At 39.9% G+C, this 15864-nt stretch overlaps 1 pseudogene; it reads right to left on the reverse strand.

Annotated features, from left to right (window-relative positions):
* The window catches only part of LOC132881668 (zinc finger protein 850-like), a 99988-nt pseudogene extending 84446 nt beyond the window's left edge, over positions 1–15542 (reverse strand).
* Between the last annotated feature and the right edge of the window lie 322 nt (positions 15543–15864).

Here is a 15864-nt window from a genome sequence, read left to right on the forward strand (position 1 = left end):
GGTTCCATCAAGTCTTCATACTAAAGTGTTGTTGAATTCTTGTATCTCGTAGTATCCTTTTACTCTCAACAGAAACTCAGTTTAATAACAAACGGATAAAGAATGTGCTGTCCAAGTATTAAAGCGAGACTGCCTTTTGATTTCAAAAAATTGGTGAAATTTAGTTCCCTCTGAAATTTGGTCATTGGGCAATTCCATGTAAATGTCAACCTCACCATGCAAAAATAAAGCAACATGTAATACATCAAAACCACTCCCAGAGATCTCACCTAGGCCTGTATTTTACAGATGTGAATAAGCTGAACCAATTTGTAACCAACCTAATATGCCACTGTCAGTCTTTCTTTCTTATAATGTAAACCCCAAGCTAAAATCAACTTTGATCATGTACAATTCTATATTATTGCCACAAGCCACAGAAATGTATGCTAAAATCCACAAAACAGCAAAACAATAGCCATCCTAAATATTATTTAAGAACTTTGATAGTTTTAGCTGATATTTAGAGAGTTTTTCAAAGGGTTATGGTGGTTAAATTGCTGATTTTCTAAACATATGCCATGTCTATTTCAGACGCGTCACATCCATAACGGAATTTCGTCACATCCATAACGCTGACTTTTCCTTCCGAAACTCTGCATGAAATACAAAATATTTTAAACAAAGATTTTTTTAATATTCACCTTGGACCCCTCTATCAAACGGATATCTCCATTTCGACATTAGGTTTACAATTTCACAGAGTTTGATAAAAATGTACAGTCACCCAAGAAAAGTGATACTTTTTCTGTCACATCCATAACGCATCTTTTATTGGCGTTTTCTGGCATGCCCTAGATGTACTATGGGAATTATTCTTGTTCTATCACTTCTCCAGTATGGTACAGCCTTAAAATATGCAACACCTGTTTAAATACTGGGAGACAAGAAAACATGCACTGGGTCATTTGTTGCCATTTTGAGTTCAAGTGTCACGTCCATAACGCTGGAATTGCTCCATTGTTATTTGTGTTTATTTCTGTAATATCTCAAAAAAAATATCAGGCCATTCTGTGGCTGGGAAATTATTTAATTTGAGGGGATTAAAGCAAATAATGTGCATGAAATTGCTCACTTCACGCAGTCAAGCAGACAGAGGAAGTCTGTGTGCGCATGTGCAGGTTTACTTTCTTCTTCTTCTTTTGGGTTTTACAGCAGCTGGCATCCAGTATTGCATTACTGCCAGCTATAGATTTACCTTTGACCATGCACTGACAATTACATCATCTTGTCGCTAAACGAACAGCTGATCACACCGAAGTGCTCACTGACCACTGCTATTTATTAGTTTGGTTCTGCATTTCCTTTCCTTCACAACATAATGTATTTTCTTCTCCCTTCACGTTACTGTAGTCGGTCTTTCACGTCCTCCATTTTTCTCCCCTGTTTCAAATTTGTATCCTACAATGCCTTGTGCAAACGGGGAAAGCCCACCACGTGATGCATGACGTAGTATCTTGAATTGGGTGAAGCAGGAAAAATAGCGGAGAATTTAGGGTCACATGGCCCTAAATTCATGAACTGTTCTATTAAAAAAACCTAATAAAATTGGAAGTCTGTGATTCAAATTCAGTAGCTTTCAGGACACAAAACAAAAATAATTGGGTGTCAGAGAAAATAATTTTTATGACCTACACTTGAAAAATACAAAAGGCAGTCTATCTTTAATGAATTAAAACTGTCACAGTCCGGTCCAGTCCACCCATGCCTTAAGGTTTCTGCATGCTCTTGCGACAAGGCTTTCGCAGATAGTTTTTCGCAGACAGTTGTAATTTATCATTGAGCGGGGAGTATAGGCGTGTATAGGCATGCGCGATGTTATTCACCGCCACAACGCAAGGGGGCGCGAAGTCGCGAAATCGCTAGGGGTAGTTGGTGGGTGTGATTAGTGGAGTGTTTATCCTCTGGTTGCTGAGCAACAGGTCATTCAACACCAACAACAATGGCGACTGGACGAGTCCGCACTTTGATCGAGATATAATGACTAGAACTGGAGTCGTATAGATGTACGTACTTCCTCACTTCCTCGATCAACCGCTCTTCGTGCTGCTCTATCTTCGCTCGTGTTTTTAAAAATGGCGGTCGTGAAAACAAAACAAACCGGGGAAGTCGGGAAGCGGAAGTGCGTGTACAGCGGATGTAGAGTGGACCAATCAGAGCCCTCTTGTCTGCGACGCTGTCTGCGAGGCTGTCTGTGGTGGTCACAATTTTTGGGAGGTGCGCGCAGAGCATCTGCGAAGGGGGGGGCTTCGCAGACGCCATCTGCGAGGACTGGGTTGTCAGCATTAATTGGCACTTAGATTGTGGGAGTTCCATCCAGGACAGGAATTCAGTCCTGCCTTGCTGAAGGCCATTTCCTGAGGCACTCCCACACCTGCTACCACTCCTCTCCCATCAGCCAGGGCTTTTTAAGAACTGTTTGGAGCTACTCCATTTGCCAGACTGTCTCTTGTAGGCTTTCCTCGCCTCGCTACAGCTCATTAGTATTGTGTCTTCTTGATTTCCCCTGCCTGAATTTTTCCTTGTTTTTTGTCAAGTTTTCCTGTCCAGGTTTCGTCCCTGTTTTTGCCTTCCAGTACTTTTGAATTGTGCCTTTTGCCACCTCTGCCTGGATTTCCCTTTTCCTGTGTTCATCAGTTTTTGTGAAGATTTTTCTGTCCTGTTTTTTGTCCCTGATCGTGTCTACCTGCTCCTCTGTGTTTCTGACCTCCTGGTCTGTTCTTTGACTACCGATTTTTGCCTGAGCCCTACTGTACCTTTGCCTTTCTGCCATCTACTTCATTAAAGAAGTTTTTCTCTTTACACTGCCTGTGTTCTGAGTCTACTCTTGGCTCCTCACTTCACCTCAGCTCGCCACTCGTGACATAAAACTCGTGATATTTTGAGATTTGTGACAGTTTGTGAGAACATTTACAGAAAGTCTCCAGTGTCAGTCTTCATGAGGAATTCATGCACATATCAGCGCTTAACACCATATAACAGTGATCGGATCACCTGAGGCGGATGTTGCCCAATTGCATTCATTCAGCTAATAAGAGTCTCTCGAGCTCAGTTTATCATGCTAACAGTCCAGAAACCTGACCCATGGAGGTGTCTGAGGCTACATCCACACGACAACGGCAACGAGATGTTATTTAAAAAAATATCGCATCCACATGGGCAACGATCAGTAAAATATCAGGTCCATATGGCAACGCAACGCTTGCTGAAAACGATGCAATACACATGCCACACCTCTAGGGGCGCTGTAAGACGGTCCTTTCAGAGACACCAGAACAATAGAAGAAGTAAGGACGCATGCGCATAAACTATTATGTGCGAGACTTCATATTAGCCACAAAGTCAGAAAAATCTGTTCGTAAAATTACATTATAATGACCAAATACAATGAAAAGTATTTTTCCAGTCTCACCTGTGAAAGGTAATCCCATGTGATCTCGTTTGGACGGTAAACCTGTTGGTACAGTTAAACGCAGCACATGAATGAGGCATCTTTATTCTCCGCTTTGACCCATCCAATATGGCGGCGAGGATGACGTATGATTCTACATGGAAGGCGGCGTCTTTAATGGTCCGGAATAAATTGAAGGCTACACGTTGATGGATTAATTTGTTGTTCTACGCCCTTTTTGAGGAATGTATTGTAGGACTTAAACCAACATCTGAAGAGGTGAGATCGCTCCTGTTTTTCCGTTTTTGCTGGCGGGATTGACTGGGCTATTCTCTCTCTCTCGCTCTCTCTCACTTTGCACCATTACACAATAAATATTCACAGTGAAAATATTTTGTAAGCACGTTTCATGAACCAAGTTATAGGATTTGTTGACAACTCGCATCGAGTTCGTTACACTTCTACCCGGCGTGAAGCACTGACAGTCATGTGGTTGTGACGTCATCGTAAACAAATCCGTTCTACTCATCCAGACGACTTCGCAACGGCAACGTTGCCAGATCTTTCCACTCTGGAACCCGTTCTCAAAAGATTGCATTTTGGGCACCCAAAACGCCGGTGCCGTGTGGACGCCAGGCCTAAACGATAAACAACTGTATCGGATTCACCTGAATCCGTTGCCGTGTGGACAGGGCCTGAGAGGGGTTTCTGTCAAGAATAAGTAATAAAAATTAATAAAACCAGACCATCAGTGTAAACAAAGGTGCTCTGAGAATCAGAAGTGCTCTAAAGGAAAAGGTCACTCAAAATGTTAATTAACAATTATTCATCAAAGGCAACATGAATATCGGTGAATAATAACCCAGACAAAGTCGATGTTGTTATTCACGGATATTCACTGAGTGACGCAGATAATTGTTTTAGGATAAATACACAGGTGATTATTAAAAAAAGATTTAAAAAAATTATTACAATCTACAAAAGCAGCATGTAAATGTAATAACTGTGCGGCAGTCTTGTGTCACTTATTTATGCCAAGTCACATAAAATCAGGGCTTTGAACCAGAATTTTTTTCCTATTGGTTCGTTCCGAACAGAAACGGAATTTTAACGTTTCCGGTTTTGGGTTCCACCATTAAATAGACGTTCCCGAACCGGTTAGAACAAAAAAAATTTCGTTCCCGGAACGGTTAATTACGTTCCCTGTCAGCTGTTTAACAAATGGCTATAAAATTATGTCTCTGTCTCATCCAGCTTAAGCCAAATGTAGGCTAATTCTATTACAACCTTCATTAAATAAGACAAGAAATAATTCAACACAATTATTATTTCAAATGTTGGCGATTTGGATTCTCAGTATGTCTTCCCATCTACACAAACAGAAAAAGTGCCAAAAATGAAAAGATAATTCGTTTAGTGTGTTACCAAAGGCTAGTCAGGCCCTATAGAGGGCTACCGCATGACGTCACCGCGCCGCGAGATTTTGTTAGGCGCCATATTGGAAGACCAAGTACACATCTATGCAAGTACATACATACATAAAACAAACTACACCTGAAATGTAGCCAGGGCCGGTTCTGCCCTAATCTGGACCCGGGTGCAACATCGCACAAACCCCCCCCCCCCCCAAAAAAAAAAAACCCACCAGTCTAAATCAGGACAACCATCACATAACTATAACTATAAACATTTTATATCAACTATTTTAACTAAATGGGCTATAATAAATAAGCCTGCAGGCAGCCACGGCGGGCTGCCTTAAAAAGTAACCATTTGTCCTACCTTAAAACTCGTTTTGCATTTTCTGCCTCCTTTTTTGTATTTTTGACCCTCCGTTTATTTTCTTTCCTTTTCTGAAAACCCGATTTGTGTCCAGACATTTTGTTCTGCTACCAACGAACTAACTCGTCAGGTCTCGTCTCTCGAGCCCGCGATGATTCCCGTGGGAAGGGCAACAATTGATACATTTTTACAAACAGCCAATAGGGAGGTTGCATCGTTCAGGCTCTTCTTTGCTCAGACACTCAGTAATGGAGACGTGATAGTAGTCCACCTTCCCGCTCTCTCCATTCAGTCAGCGAACGTCACACAGGAAGTGAACCCCAGCGGGTCACAGAAACTTGCGCAGGAGAAGAATGGCTTTTTTATTTGTAGGCTACGGAAACTTTGAGGAACGAAATAAAAACCGGTATTAACCGGTTACCATTATTTTTAATAAGCGTTTCTGTTCCGGAACATAAAAAATAATAAAGTTTCTGGTTTCGTTTCTGTTCCATGTGAAATAGAAAAAGTTCCCGGTTTTCGTTCCTTGAACCGGTTCAAAGCCCTGCATAAAATACTTTGTTTTGAAATCGATTAAATAAATCACCACAATTCCACCTTCCCTTTGAACAGTTTTAGACCAAACATTGTAGCATCTTTAGTGCTTTTAGGAACAGCATTTTCTTTCATTTGTAATTCTTGCTCACGGTGTCAAAGTGATTGGCAGCCATTTTGCCGAGTCACTTGAGACTATTATCGAGAAATAATCTGAAATTTTCAACCAATCAGCACACAATTTCCTATAATCACCTCCATATTTATATTAATAAATAACAGTGTATATATATATATATATATATATATATATATATATATATATATATATATAAGGTACCTGAGACTTTGTGACAATTGAAAAATCCACTTGCATGAGCAGTTGATACTGACTAGCAACTATATACAGTGTACTCTTCTGTCAGTTACGTTGATTTTTTTTTTTTACTGAAACCTCTTTATTTTTTGCCATTGTTATCCATCCTTAGTGTTCGCAAAACAGTTGTACTGCTTACTGTGGTCAATTGTTTTTGGCTTGACCAAAATGAGATGATAATTCATCCGAAAAAGACTGAGTGCTTACTATTTGGGACACACCAAAAACAGGGTATCTGCACATTTTTCAAGTAGAAACTTAAAGACTTTTAAGACCTTTTCAAGACCTCTAAATGGAAAAATTAAGACTGTACCATGGCAAAGAAAATGATAAATACGACAACTTAAAACTGTTTTCTGCAATAGTTTTTTTTTACTAACTTTAAGAAGAATGCACACAATTGGTGAACAACATGGTGCATCAATGGCGACTGTTAGACATGCAAACAGCTGAAGCAAAGTCGTGTGTTCTGGGCCTGCAGAACTACTGTAGCAGCAAGGAGAAGACTGGGGTTTACTGGAGAAAACACCATGAATCATTTCAAAAACGAAAACAATAAACGGCAAGTAGAACCAGCTGAACAACCTTAGCCGGCATTATTTCAATCCCCAAAGATTATCTTTGATGATGTGTGATTTTGTGTCTGACAGCAAAATCAGTCTGAGTGTCGTACGGTGTACAGCTGGCTGAGGAAGTTCTCGAGTATCTTCTGCATTATAGCAGGTAACAGCATAAACCTGTTTATGCAGTCATACAATCATCAGAGCGTTACATTAAAACACAGAAAAACAACTGTCACCTTTCATAACCATTATCAATATTAATCAATGTGTTGTAATAACTGTAAACTAACTATCAGTGCAATTGTTATATCAATGTTCATGATTCAAAAATAATCATTAATTATTATCTATAATCCATGAATAATTGTTTGTATTACTACTACTAATAATAAATTACTACTTTTTTAATAATAATTAAAAAACCCTCAATTTTACATTTTAATAATCACTACTTATTAGCAATATTAATTAATAATTAATAGAGTAGCAATTATAATTCAGTATTATTAATTACTACTTAATTAATAAGCAGTGATTATCAAAATGTAATTTAATAATAAGTAGTAATTATTATTATCAACTACTGAATTATACTAATAAATAATAAGTAGTGATTATTAAAATGCTATAAAATTGAGTTATAAGATTAGTTAAAATTAGTGCTGTCAAGTGATTAAAATATTTAATAGCGATTAATGTCGCGACTGTCATAGTTAACTCGCGATTAATCGCAATTTAATCGCACATTTTTGTCACATAAAAAAAACATTGCAATTCTCTTATCAGCATAAAAAAAAGAATAGGCTTGCTTTGTACCAATTTTTATTTATTTTTTTTTATTGCAAAGCATAACACATCTTGACACAGCCACTGCAAAGTGAAACCTAAGCCGAGCACCGGCGCGGGGCTAGCAAGAGAACCAAGAGTGAAGTGATCTACTGCTTGAGTTAGTCTACAATTCTAATCAGAGAGACAGGTTACACAGTGACGGTAGGCTTGACATGCTTGATTATAATATAAAGTACACTATTATATTAAGTTTAAGTTGTTTGTTGATAAATATTGCATTGAATCTGATCTTTACTGTTTCAGCTCACTTAACACATTTTGTACTTTTACACTTTCTGCCTGTTGATGCGTCGCGCTGTCCAATCAGAGGCGGCCAAATTTGCATATTACAGGAAGGATTTCTGGGATAGCATTGAGTTTACAGTTCAGAGGGATCTGGCTTCTTTAGATGCTGTCTTCTTAAAACTGAATAAATATTTAAAAAGAGCCAAATGAGCCAGTCTTTTGAACGGCTCTTTTCAAAGAACGGATCACAAAGATGCGGATCCCATCAAAGAGCCATAAATCCCATCTCTACCTGCCCACGCTGGTTCTTTGGGGGGAGGGCAGAGGACTCTGGCTGTGCAGGGCGTGGCATTACAGTCTAGCTGCTATCGGTTTTCTAAGCAAAGTCTCTGTTCCAAGTTCCTGGCAGTTTCAAAAGCTTATGAAAAACCTACATCATGTCACAAAGCGTTAATCTCGCGATAAAAAAAATTATCGCCGTTAAAATTGAGTCAAGTTAACGCGTTAATAACGCGACATTTTTGACAGCAGTAGTTAAAATTATTATTAAAAAAGTAGTAATTATCATTAGTAGTAGTAGTGATATAAACAATTATTCATGGATTATAGATAATTTGTTAATAGTGAACATTGATATAACAATTGAACTAATAATAATAATAACATTAACAAGTATTACTAGTAGTATTATTGTTTATTATTATTATTAGTAGTAGTACAGTATATCGATGTTCACTATTTAAAAAAATTATCTATAATCCATGAGTATTTGTTTGTATTCTACCAATTACTACTTTTTAATAATTTGTAATAATTTTTAATAACTTAATTTTATAACATTTAATAATCCCTAGTACTTATTAATCACTAATTCATAAGTAGTAATGATTAATAATCAATAATAATTACTATTACTACTAATTATTATTAGTGGTTGTTAATATTCTTATTATTATATTAAAAACACTGTTGTAGACGATAAGTAATAAAACTAAAAAACTTTTTGTACAAATTATTTATATTGTACTATACTTAGAATTATTGTATTTTCTGGAGTTCTTTGTAATTGAGTTTTGAAATAAAGGTTGTTTATATTTATATTAAACTTAGTACAATAAACAATGTTAATTATGTAAAAAAAATGATGCTAATCATTATTATTAGTATTTCCTATAAGCCCCATTTTCCACCTGACTCTTGTGCGCATGCGCGAACCCCCCTGCGTTTCACTCCGGAGCGCTTGACCCCTAACACACGCGCGCGCCTCGTGTCCATGAAAAGCCAGTTTCCCAGTCCGCCGTGTCCCCAGCACTGCAGTACCGTCTTTAAACATGTTTGTGATCCAGCGCTTTTTATCGCAAACGATTCTTCTCCTTATTTTGGGGGTATTTGTCATCCCCCAACCACTTGTTAACAGACATCTTCCCATAACTATCAATGCTTTCTAGTGCCCACGTAAGCTACCTGCGCATCTCTCACTCTTCACAACCACCACACCACACCACACTTCCTCCAGTAGCCTCCTAATGTTAGTTCTTGATCTACGGAACGCACAGAACGCACAGAACCAATGCTGTCCCCAAAAGGTGCGCTGGTCACTTTTAAAATTACAGTTAAAAAAATACCCCAAACCGGATGGAGACATTTCACTCGTTCGGTCCAATATTAAATTTAATACCTCCCTTTCAAAAATTCCAGTCATTCCAAACAATTTAAGACATTTTTAGGCCTTGAAAACCGAAAGTTGTATTTAAGACTTTTTAAGGACCCGCGGGAACCCAGAAAAATTGGCACGCTCTTCTAATCTGAACATCGCAATTGGAGACCAAGTACTTAAGCAAGTGACATCATATAAATACCTTGGGGTGCATCTTGATGCTGCACTCACATACGAAGAGCACATTAACAATCTAGCTAGGAAGATTTCGCAGTGTCTTGGTGCCCTCAGAAGAACCAGACCAAATTTGACAACAGAGGCAGCCAACACCATTTACAGGGCATTCATTCTGCCGGTCTTATGGCCCTTTTCCACTACCCTTTTTCAGCTCACTTCAGCCCGACACGGCTCGCGTTTCAACTACCAAAAAACAGCACGACTCAGCTCGCTTCAGCCCTGCTTAGCCCCTAAAACTCGCACCGTTTTGGAGTAGGGCTGAAGCGAGCCAAACCGTGCCGAGTGAGGCTGGGGGCGTGAGCAGACACTCCCCTGTGCACTGATTGGTGAGGAGGAGTGTCCTCACATGCCCACACACGCCCCGCGAGCACGCTGGGATCTGTAAACACTGTAAACCCGGAAGAAGGAGAATTACGAGAATTATGAAGCCTTATGCGCCTCGCCTCATCTATACGCTCTTGCCAGTATCTGTTGGCGTTGTCGGTGACAACAAGCCACAGCACCAAGACCAGCAACACTAACGACTCCATGTCCTCCATGTTTATTGTTTACTCTCCGGGTTGTGAGACTACCGCTTAAAAGCTCACTGATGTCACTGTTTGCGCCGCTTAACGACATCACGTGACGTCCACCCACTTTCGCTAACTCCACCCAATGTGTCCACCCACTTCCAGCCAGCACGGTTCAGCGCGGTTGTAGTCGAAATGCAACTCCAACAGCCCCACTCAGCTCGACTCAGCACGGCACGGCTCAGCCCGACTCAGCCGCGTTTGTAGTGGAAAAGCGGCATAAGACTACTGTGATATCTGCTGGAGCAGAACTAGCTCAACACTCCTGGAAAAACGAGAGACTGCAGACAAGAGCAGCCAAGATTGTACTGAAAGAGCAGCACAGCAAAGGCATCAATCTGGAACGACTGGGCTGGAAAGACCTGCGAACCCGACAAAAACGGAATATGTGCGTCATTGTTCATAGATGCCTGTATGGCCTGCCCCCTCAGGATCTCCCCATGACTTTCTGCTGGACCTCCTCGAAGTACAACACTAGACAAAAAGGGATAAACCTTGAACTTCCACAAGTTAAAACAGAATTCTTCAGAAAATCGATCAAGTATATGGGACCGAAAACATTTAATACCCTACCTGTAGAAGGGCAATTCCATGTAAATGTCAACCTCACCATGCAAAAATAAAGCAACATGTAATACATCAAAACCACTCCCAGAGATCTCACCTAGGCCTGTATTTTACAGATGTGAATAAGTTGAACCAATTTGTAACCAACCTAATATGTCACTGTCAGTCTTTCTTTCTTATAATGTAAACCCCAAGCTAAAATCAACTTTGATCATGTACAATTCTATATTATTGCCACAAGCCACAGAAATGTATGCTAAAATCCACAAAACAGCAAAACAATAGCCATCCTAAATATTATTTAAGAACTTTGATAGTTTTAGCTGATATTTAGAGAGTTTTTCAAAGGGTTATGGTGGTTAAATTGCTGATTTTCTAAACATATGCCATGTCTATTTCAGACGCGTCACATCCATAACGGAATTTCGTCACATCCATAACGCTGACTTTTCCTTCCGAAACTCTGCATGAAATACAAAATATTTTAAACAAAGATTTTTTAATATTCACCTTGGACCCCTCTATCAAATGGATATCTCCATTTCGACATTAGGTTTACAATTTCACAGAGTTTGATAAAAATGTACAGTCACCCAAGAAAAGTGATACTTTTTCTGTCACATCCATAACGCATCTTTTATTGGCATTTTCTGGCATGCCCTAGATGTACTATGGGAATTGTTCTTGTTCTATCACTTCTCCAGTATGGTACAGCCTTAAAATATGCAACACCTGTTTAAATACTGGGAGACAATAAAACATGCACTGGGTCATTTGTTGCCATTTTGAGTTCAAGTGTCACGTCCATAACGCTGGAATTGCTCAGAAGCAAAGTTAGAAAGATCATTAACTGGCTTCAAAAGGAGAATCAAGAACATTCTATACTTTAACAAATCTTTTAGAGTAAAAATTTTGATTGTTTTTTATTTTTAGCTGTTATTCTCAGTTGTTGTAATTTGCTTTTTAATTTAGTAATCTGTTTTTCAATTGTAATAATTTAATGCAGGACCCCCAGTGATAGCGGACACTGTCCGAAGGGGTTTATCCTGTTGAAATATTGGTTAATAATAATAATAATAATGGGGCGGCACGGTGGTGTAGTGGTTAGCGCTGTCGCCTCACAGCAAGAAAGTCCGGGTTCGAGCCCCATGGCCGGCGAGGGCCTTTCTGTTTTCTTTCTGTTTGCATGTTCTCCCCGTGTCCGCGTGGGTTTCCTCCGGGTGCTCCGGTTTCCCCCACAGTCCAAAGACATGCAGGTTAGGTTAACTGGTGACTCTAAATTGAGCGTAGGTGTGAATGTGAGTGTGAATGGTTGTCTGTGTCTATGTGTCAGCCCTGTGATGACCTGGCGACTTGTCCAGGGTGTACCCCGCCTTTCGCCCGTAGTCAGCTGGGATAGGCTCCAGCTTGCCTGTGACCCTGTAGAACAGGATAAAGCGGCTACAGATAATGAGATGAGATAATAATAATCAGGGCTTTGAACCAGAATTTTTTTCCTATTGGTTCGTTCCGAACAGAAACGGAATTTTAACGTTTCCGGTTTTGGGTTCCACCATTAAATAGACGTTCCCGAACCGGTTAGAACAAAACAATTTAGTTCCCGGAACGGTTAATTACGTTCCCTGTCAGCTGTTTAACAAATGGCTATAAAATTATGTCTCTGTCTCATCCAGCTTAAGCCAAATGTAGGCTAATTCTATTACAACCTTCATTAAATAAGACAAGAAATAATTCAAAACAATTATTATTTCAAATGTTGGCGATTTGGATTCTCAGTATGTCTTCCCATCTACACAAACAGAAAAAGTGCCAAAAATGAAAGATAATTCGTTTAGTGTGTTACCAAAGGCTAGTCAGGCCCTATGCATTGATAGGCTAACAGAGGTTAACGTCATTTAATGTTCGCGAGCCTCTCATTAACGTGGACAAATATATTGATATCGTGTTTGAAATTGACATTTTTGAATAACGATAGACTGCAATATTTACCTCTTATTTAAGATGTGGAGACGTGATAGTAGTCCACCCTCCCGCTCTCTCCATTCAGTCAGCGAACGTCACACAGGAAGTGAACCCTAGCGGGTCATAGAAACTTGCGCAGGAGAAGAATGACTTTTTGATTTGTAGGCTACGGAAACTTTGAGGAACGAAATAAAACCCGGTATTAACCGGTTACCATTATTTTTAATAAGCGTTTCTGTTCCGGAACATAAAAAATAATAAAGTTTCTGGTTTCGTTTCTGTTTCATGTGAAATAGAAAAAGTTCCTGGTTTTTGTTTTCGTTCCTTGAACCGGTTCAAAGCCCTGATAATAATGCTCATACAGCTAAAGTGTTAGGTATTTAAAGCAAACAATTTAAAATGTTTCCAAAAAAAGGTCACATTTTAAATTTCAAAGAAAACCTGTTCGCCTCAGTTTGCTGAATCTGAATGCAGCTCATGTTTTGATTCAGAGTGTACACAGAGGAGGCTATTCGTAATGTATTCCTGACAGCATGCGCGTGAGAGACACTGTGTGTGTGTGTGTGTGTGTGTAAGCGAGCAAGAGCAGGTCAAGGAGGGGCTGAGCAAATCAATGTACTGTGTGCAGCTCAACAATGAAATAAGCTTTTACCCATTTTAAATAGGAAAGAAATAGAAAATTAACATGTGGCAGTCAGTGTTGATACTGTGGAGCCCCATCACAAATAAATGTTTTTATTTTTTTCATGGTCCAAATCCTGAGCTCTGATTGGCTGGCAAGCGGGTCCGTATCCTACAGTACAGACCCCAGTTACGGACCTCTGGCGACTCGCTCGTTCACAACAACAACAAACATAGTAGCATTTTTTGTCAACATTTATCTTTTTTTTATAAGATTTATTTATATGATTATCAAAAATCTTATAAATTTTTGCCAGCATTTCTCAGGAGAATAGCATTAATTTTGCAGCATGGATAGCGATAACGACAGTGTTCACAGTGAAAGCGAGTTTTACTACCCTGAGGAAGAAGAAATAAAAGAAAACATTTCAGGAGAAAGCTAAAAACCTGTAACTGTTGCTAACGCCGAGCAAAAACATGGCTGAATCCTGAATGACTCAATTTTGTATAAATAGGGGACTACATAGGCGGCAAAATGTAGTTTTTTTCCTGCCATGGAAGTGCACTTGTATACCGAGGAGGAAGCCATTTGCATTATAGCCGTGAATGAGGATTCAAAATGGTGGCTCGGCTCGGTTTTCCCTTTCAGGTGCTCTCGTTTTCTGTTAGAATTTGGCAAAGAAAAAAATAAATATATTATTTACCAGCTTAAGGTCGGTCCGTATGGTGAAATACTGTGATCTCGGCCTTGAATACTGACCTCGGCCCAGAGGGCCTCGCTCAGTACTTTCAAGACCTCGGTCACTGTATTTCATGATATGGACCTCCCAGCTGGTAAATAACATATATGTATGGGAAACAGAAGATGCATGTGAAATAATATAGATGCTAAACTTTTGAAGGACAGTGTATATTTTTGTGAACTGCTACAGAACTATAAATAGTTGTTTTGAACATGTGCATCAGCCTTCTGCTCCACGTCAAAAACAAACCCTCGTGAAAAAGACCCCATTTTCTCCCACATTCATATAACAAGTGGAGCAAGAGTTACACATTTCCATCAAATGAATTTTAGTTAGCTAGCTAACAGATAGTAGCACTGTTGCCTCACAGCAAGAAGGTCCGGGTTCGAGCCCCGTGGCCGGCGAGGGCCTTTCTGTGCGGAGTTTGCATGTTCTCCCCGTGTCCGCGTGGGTTTCCTCTGGGTGCTCCGGTTTCCCCCACAGTCCAAAGACATGCAGGTTAGGTTAACTGGTGACTCTAAATTGAGCGTAGGTGTGAATGCGAGTGTGAATGGTTGTCTGTGTCTATGTGTCAGCCCTGTGATGACCTGGCGACTTGTCCAGGGTGTACCCCGCCTTTCGCCCGTAGTCAGCTGGGATAGGCTCCAGCTTGCCTGCGACCCTGTGGAACAGGATAAAGCGGCTACAGATAATGAGATGAGATGAGTTAACAGATAGCAGACTTGTCTTTTGGTTTGCTAATCTGCTGCTTGTTTCAGAATTTATTACACAAACATACAATGAAATCAATGTCTTTATTAATAATCTGAAGGCCACATAAAGTGTGAGCCCTGACCTGAAGGGTTCTGCTTGCTGCATCTGCTGCTGTAATGATCACTTATTTAGAAATAAATTCACAGAGTTTTAAAAAGAAAAGAGAAATCAGACCCATGAATAAACTTTACCTTTGAGGCAGCAGCAGCAGCAGGAGTCTGTGGAGATTTTCCTAAAGAGGGCCGTGTGGACTCTGAGTTCATTATAACGGGTGAAAAGAATCAGGACACTGGAAGAAGAAAAACACAGAGACTCAGGAGTCCAGAATCTCCACTACCTGTTCAGGTGGTAAATTTCACATTAACTCACCTTTAATGAAGGTACACAAAGCACAGAGCAAATATTTGATAATAAACCGACTCTCAATCCTTCCCGTCTTCACTTGTAAGTCCGTGTGGAAAAAGGAAGCGACCGCTCTCGCACAGGAAGCGCTGGATCCGAGCCGTGCTCCCAGCTGAGGGGTTCAGCCCAAAATATTTAATTAATATATAACTCAGGATTTAAACTGACACGACTACTTACTGTGCCATATTTAAAACCCATGCACACAGGCAACCGAAGCACAGCCGACATAAAAATAAACGCTCCAGCGGCACACAGCAGCTGCCGGGAGGAGCTCAGCGCAGGGCGGAATACAACAATGGCCGCCTCGACCAATAGGACAGGACTTCCGGTCACAGAAAAACAACGTGCGGGAGTTTATAGTCAAGAGCAGAAATACTATAATCATCCCGCGGGGACACGGACTGCATCTGCACTTGCACATAGTCAAGTAGAGAAAAGAAGTGAGAAAATTACAGAGATATGAAAAACGTAAATCATATATCAACAGCATAGCAAAAGGATGGAAAAGTTACTACTACTACTACGACAAATAATAATAATAATAATAATAATAATAATAATAATAATAACACCGTACTACAACTACTACTA

This window comes from Neoarius graeffei, chromosome 1 (assembly GCF_027579695.1).
Source record: "Neoarius graeffei isolate fNeoGra1 chromosome 1, fNeoGra1.pri, whole genome shotgun sequence".
Taxonomy (NCBI): Eukaryota; Metazoa; Chordata; class Actinopteri; order Siluriformes; family Ariidae; genus Neoarius; species Neoarius graeffei.